Source organism: Dipteris shenzhenensis, chromosome 14 (assembly GCF_047967505.1).
Source record: "Dipteris shenzhenensis isolate YYH24624 ecotype China chromosome 14, Dip_SZ_1.0, whole genome shotgun sequence".
In the NCBI taxonomy this organism is placed as follows: domain Eukaryota; kingdom Viridiplantae; phylum Streptophyta; class Polypodiopsida; order Gleicheniales; family Dipteridaceae; genus Dipteris; species Dipteris shenzhenensis.
Genome location: NC_141609.1, coordinates 10921445 through 10927444, shown reverse-complemented (window position 1 = coordinate 10927444; position 6000 = coordinate 10921445).

The window sequence follows — 6000 nt, the reverse complement described above, 5'->3', positions numbered from 1 at the left end:
CTGTTGAGATATCGAGCTCCACTCGTGGTAGCCAGGGTGACTGTTGTGCATTTATGTCACCGACTTGTTAGCTGCAGATGCGGTTGGTACACCGCCCACGAATAATAGCTGGATGATAGCTATCCTTATATACTCTAGTTCGTGGCTCAGTTAGTATGCCACCTTAGTTAGTTGAGTTTGGTTTTGAGACCCACATATAGGGCTCTTCTATTTCTTTGTACTAGAGTTCTTTTGGCTTTCACAACTAAGAAGAGGAAAACTATTTTCAACCTCCACCTTTGTATGTATTCCCCCATTGTGTATGTGAGAAAGCTGCAAGTGAGACTCCTTCCCTCTCTCCCACTATCTTCACATGGTATCAGAGCCTGGTTCGTGGTAAGGAGCTCAAGAAAGCAAACCAAGTTCGCGGTGTCCTGGTAAGAGGACCAGTGTTGCTTTCCTTTTTCGAGTTTGGGAGCAAATCTCTGCAGGTAGCATAGCCGGAAGTGCAAGAGTGCACTGTTTCAGATTGAGACGCCCTTCGCGGTGTGGCGAGAGGGTAGTAACTTTATTTTTCTGATTCGAGGCCATTTCGGGGCCCGTTTTGAAGGCGGAAGTTCTTCGCAGGCACTTAGGAAAAGGCCCTGTTTTTGCTGTGTGACCACTACTCTGCTGGTTGGTGAAAAGTTACCGTAGAAATTGCATCGTATGCCTGTGTGCAGAGATATTGGGAGTTGCAGAATCATGCTTGTTGCCTGTTGATGCAAAATGGTCACTAGGAAGTGACTGTGTGGTCAAATACCACTTTCGTCAGTTTTGCAGATCTGCCCGTGTGAGGCAAAAGCTGTGTTTTTTGCAGTGACAGAGTATTTTGGAGTGTTCTGTAATGGCGTCTGATTCTCTTTCACAGATTGTCACTGAAAAGCTTGACAAGAATAACTTCCAAGCATGGAAGTTTCGAATGACGAATTTCCTTATGGGAAAAGGCTATTGGGAGTTCATTACAGGAAATGAAGAAGAACCAGTTCTTCCTAATGTTCCCAATCAACAGGAAATGCAGGCATTTAAAGGATGGCATGAGAGAGCCAGAAAAGTTATGTACTGGTTGTCTATCAGTATTTCGGATTCTATGATTGTGCATATTCAGGATGCAAGTACGCCAAAGGAGGCATGGGATACTTTGGCAAAAATGTACAGCACAAGTACGCAAGCCAGGAAAATGTAGCTCAAGCAGGAGTTGCACAATGTGCAGAGAGAAAATATGAGCATCAATGACTACCACATGAAGGTGAAGAAAATTGCAGATGCACTTGCTTCCATTGGGTCACCAGTGGAAGATGATGATCTAGTTTCTGTGACCTTGAATGGTCTAGGAAAGGATTATGCACAGTTCCGGACATCCATTGCCATCCGTGAAAAATTTCCTGATTTTGAAGAGTTGTTTGCTCTTCTAATTTCTAAAGAGCAGAGAAATGGGGGTGCATCTTCTTCAGGAGGAACTTCAAAAGAAACTGTCTTCTACTCAAATGCTGGAAGAGGTAGAGGCAGAGGTAGAGGAGGCCGATCTGCAGGCCATGGTAGAAATCAGAATATGGAACAAACTCAAGAAAACCAGTCCTATGGAGGAGGACGTGGTAACTCTAGAGGCAGGGGGAGCCAAAGAGGCCGTGGTGGATGGCAGAGAGGCCAAAATGCAAACAGCAATGTTGAATGCTACTACTGTGGTAAAATGGGTCATATGGCTAAGGACTGCTACAAAAAGCAGAATGACATTATGAATGGAAAATTGCAGCAAGGCAATTATGCATCTTCTAGTAGACAGGGTGATGACAGAAATGAGCATCTGTTTATGGTGCAGCACGACCAATTCTATGACAAGTGCAGATGAAAGAAATGATGTGTGGTATGTTGACTCAGGTGCGTCAAACCACATGACAGGTCATGCAGAATGGATGCAGGATGCAAGGAAAATGGAAAAACCAGGATTTGTGGAGACTGGTGATGATACTGCACATCCTATTGTGCAGATTGGTAAAATTCCTTTGTCTATGTAGGATGGGAAAAAGAAATATCTGTCTGATGTATTTCATGTCCCAAATATCACCAAGAACCTGGTTTCTATTGGTCAAATGGTTGAGCAGGGATTGCAGGTCAGATTTAATCCTCATGGATGCTTTGTTGAGGATATGAAAAATAACAGTCGCTTGATAGCAAAAGGAAAGAAGAAGGGCAGGATGTTTACATTGGATGCGGACATGCCTGAATTGAGTGCAGCAATGTTTGCACATGGGATTGATGTTGTTGCAGATATTGATATATGGCATAAACGCATTGGTCATGTTAATGTATAGCGACTTAAATCAATGCAGGCCCAAAATATTGTTGTAGGATTGCCTAAATTCAAGGTTGCAGAAATGCATAAGGTATGTGAAGCCTGTCAATTTGGAAAACAGGCAAGGAAACCAAAAAGCCATTGGAATTAATCCACTCTGATGTGTGGACTACTAAAGCTGCATGTATTGGAGGCTGTTACTATTTTGTCACTTTTATTGATGACTTCAGCAGAAAAGTTTGGGTGTATTTTATGAAAAAGAAAAGTGAAGTGTTTGGGCACTTCAAAGCTTTTAAAGCTATGGTTGAAAAAGAAATAGGCCTGCAAATAAAATGCCTAAGGTCAGATGGAGGGGGAGAGTACCTCTCAAATGAGTTTGCAAGGTTCCTGCAAGAGCATGGCATAAAGCAGCAATATTCATGCAGTCATACCCCACAGCAAAATGGACTTGCAGAAAGGAAAAACAGGCATATTGGAGAGGTATCTCGGGCCATGCTAAATGAAAAAGATCTACCAGATTATTATTGGGCTGAAGCAGTTGCTATAGCAGTTTACATAATGAACAGGACTCCCACTGCAGCAATACATGGCATGACGCCAGAGGAGATGTATACTGGTAGGAAACCAGACATTTCTCATTTGAAAATTTTTGGTTGCATTGCCTATGTTCATGTGCCAGATGAGTTGAGGTCCAAGTTGGATCCAAAAGCTGAGAAGTGCATCTTTATTGGTTATTCTCTGCAGCAAAAAGGGTATAGATGCTATAACCCTTCTACTTGTAAGTTCACAGTGAGTAGAGATGTTGTTTTTTATGAGATGAGCAGCTGGTATAAACCAGTAAATGTGATGATTGATGTAGATGCACAAAATGGTAATGCTGCATAGAATTCATAGCAAGAATCACAAAATATCAGTGGACCTACAGTGTCCTCTAGCAGTGGTTCACATACTTCGCCATGGACAGGCAGATTGAGATCAGGAGAATCTCCTCAAAGCAATGCAGATAATAGTGGTACGCAGGTATCACAAAAAGGAAAAGAGAAGGTAGATCAGCCCATGTTTGATGTTAATGCAGGTCACTCTTATGTGGATGGTGAATCCAGTGGCTCAGAACAGAGCATTGATGATGAGTTGGGTATTCCTTCTGTTGTTACTCCTGGAGTAAGGAAGACTAGGGATGTTTTGAGAGCACCTGGAAGTGAGCCTATTTTGCGCAGGTCTACCAGAGCTAGATATCCTGTGGATAGGCTGAAATATGATGGATTTACAGCCATTCACTATGCCTATATGGTCAAAGTGATACAGGAACCAAAACCCACTTCTTTTGAGCAAGCCATGGGAAATGAAAAATGGGAGAAAGCCATGGATGAAGAAATGGATGCCTTGGAAGCAAATGCTACATGGGAATTGGTGCCTTTGCCTAAAGACAAGAATGCAATTGGCTATAAGTGGGTTTATAAGATCAAGCACAATGCAGATGGTTCTGTGAATAGATACAAGGCAAGATTAGTTGTCAAGGGGTATGCACAGACATATGGCATTGATTATGAAGAAACATTCAGGCCGGTTGCAAGGATGGCAACTGTAAGAGCAGTCATTTCTATGGCTGCATCAAAGGGATGGTCTTTACATCAGATGGATGTAAAGAATGCCTTCTTGCATGGTGATTTGCAAGAAGATGTCTTTATGGAGCAGCCACCAGGTTATGTTCATGCTATTCATCCTGAGTTTGTTTGCAGGTTGAAGAAAGCCTTGTATGGCTTGAAGCAAGCACCTAGAGCATGGTCTGACAAGATAGGACAGTATCTTGTCACTATTGGCTTTTAGATTTCCAAGGCAGTTTTCTCACTCTATGTGAGAAAAACAAAGAAAGGTATTATGCTGCTTGTCATTTATGTTGATGATTTGACCATCACAGGTGATAGTGATGAAGATATCCTTCATGTGAAAATGCTATTGAAGCAGAAGTTTGAGATGAAGGATTTGGGAGAGCTGCGTTATTTCTTGGGCATTGAGGTGATTAGATCACCAAGTGGGATACAGCTCTTGCAAAGGTAGTATGGATTGGACATGCTGTCCAAATATGGGATGACAGGCTGTAAGCCTATTTCAGTTCCTTTGGAGCAGAATGTGAAGCTGAGCACAGATGCAGGTGTGCTTATGGAAGACCCTACTATGTACAGACGCATAGTAGGAAGTTTGATTTATATGACTATTACCAGGCCAGATTTGAGCTATGCTGTTGGATTGGTAAGTCAGTTTATGCAGGCTCCAAGGAAAGCGCATTTGGATGCGGCTAGATGCATACTTAGGTATGTGAAGTCCACATTGCAGTATGGACTATTTTATGAGGCTGGGGTTCAGATACAGTTGCATGGATACACTGATGCTGATTGGGCTGGTAGTATTTCTGATAGACGATCTACCAGTGGGTATATGTTCTCTTTTGCGAGTGTTGCAGTCACTTGGAGCAACAAGAAACAGCCTACAGTTGCCTTGTCGAGCACAGAGGCTGAGTACAGGGGTGCAGCAATGGCTGCATGTGAGGTAGCTTGGTTGCATAAGCTACTATATGATATGCATGAATCTACAGATGGGCCAGTTGTCATTTACTATGACAACCTGAGCAGTATACACTTGGCAAATAACCCAGTCTATCATTCCATAACAAAGCACATTGAGGTGCATTATCACTATGTGCGGGAGAAGGTTTTACTAGGTCTTATTGATCTAGTTTATGTCAGCACAGAGGATCAGGTAGTTGACATATTCACGAAAGCATTGGGCGCAGAGAAGCTGCGCAAGTTCAGAGACTTGCTCAGTGTGCAAGAATTGGGATTGAGCTCGAGGGGGAGTGCTGAGATATCGAGCTCCACTCGCGATATGCTAGGGTGATTGTTGTGCATTTATGTCACCGACTTGTTAGCTGCAGATGCGGTTGGTACACCACCCACGAATAATAGCTTGATGGCAACTATCCTTATCTACTCTAGTTCGTGGCTCAGTTAGTATGCCACCTTAGTTAGTTGAGTTTGGTTTTGAGACCCACATATAGGGTTCTTCTATTTCTTTATACTAGAGTTCTTTTGGCTTTCACAACTAAGAAGAGGAAAATTGTTTTCAGCCTCCACCTTTGTGTGTATTCCCCCATTGTGTATGTGAGAAAGCCGCAAGTGAGACTCCTTCCCTCTCTCCCACTATCTTCACACTACCTTTGATAAGGGACTTTACTCTCAATGGGACTTCAAATCTCTTGTGGGAAATGGATAAATCTCATAAGGGATCCCAAAACTCCTATGTGGGACTTCAAATCCCATTAAGGAATCCCAAACTAGACTATATGCAACTTTGTAGAACATGGATCACATCTCATACGAGACTCTAAAACTCCTATATGGGACTTCAAATCCCATAAGGGACCCTAAAACTTCTATGGAAGACTTCAAATTCATAAGGAACCTCCAAAGACCTATACAGGTTTTGAAATATCTTGTTGGTAAATTAAAATATTGCATATGGGATATTGATTCTCACCAAAGTGGACTTCTAAAATTGTATGTGGGACGTTAAATATGATCTTTAGGACTTCAAAGATTCCATGTGGGATATTGATCCACTCTTATGTAGGAGTGCCAAACTCATATATGGGACTTCAAATGTCATGTTCAACAATATTCCAAATAACTTTA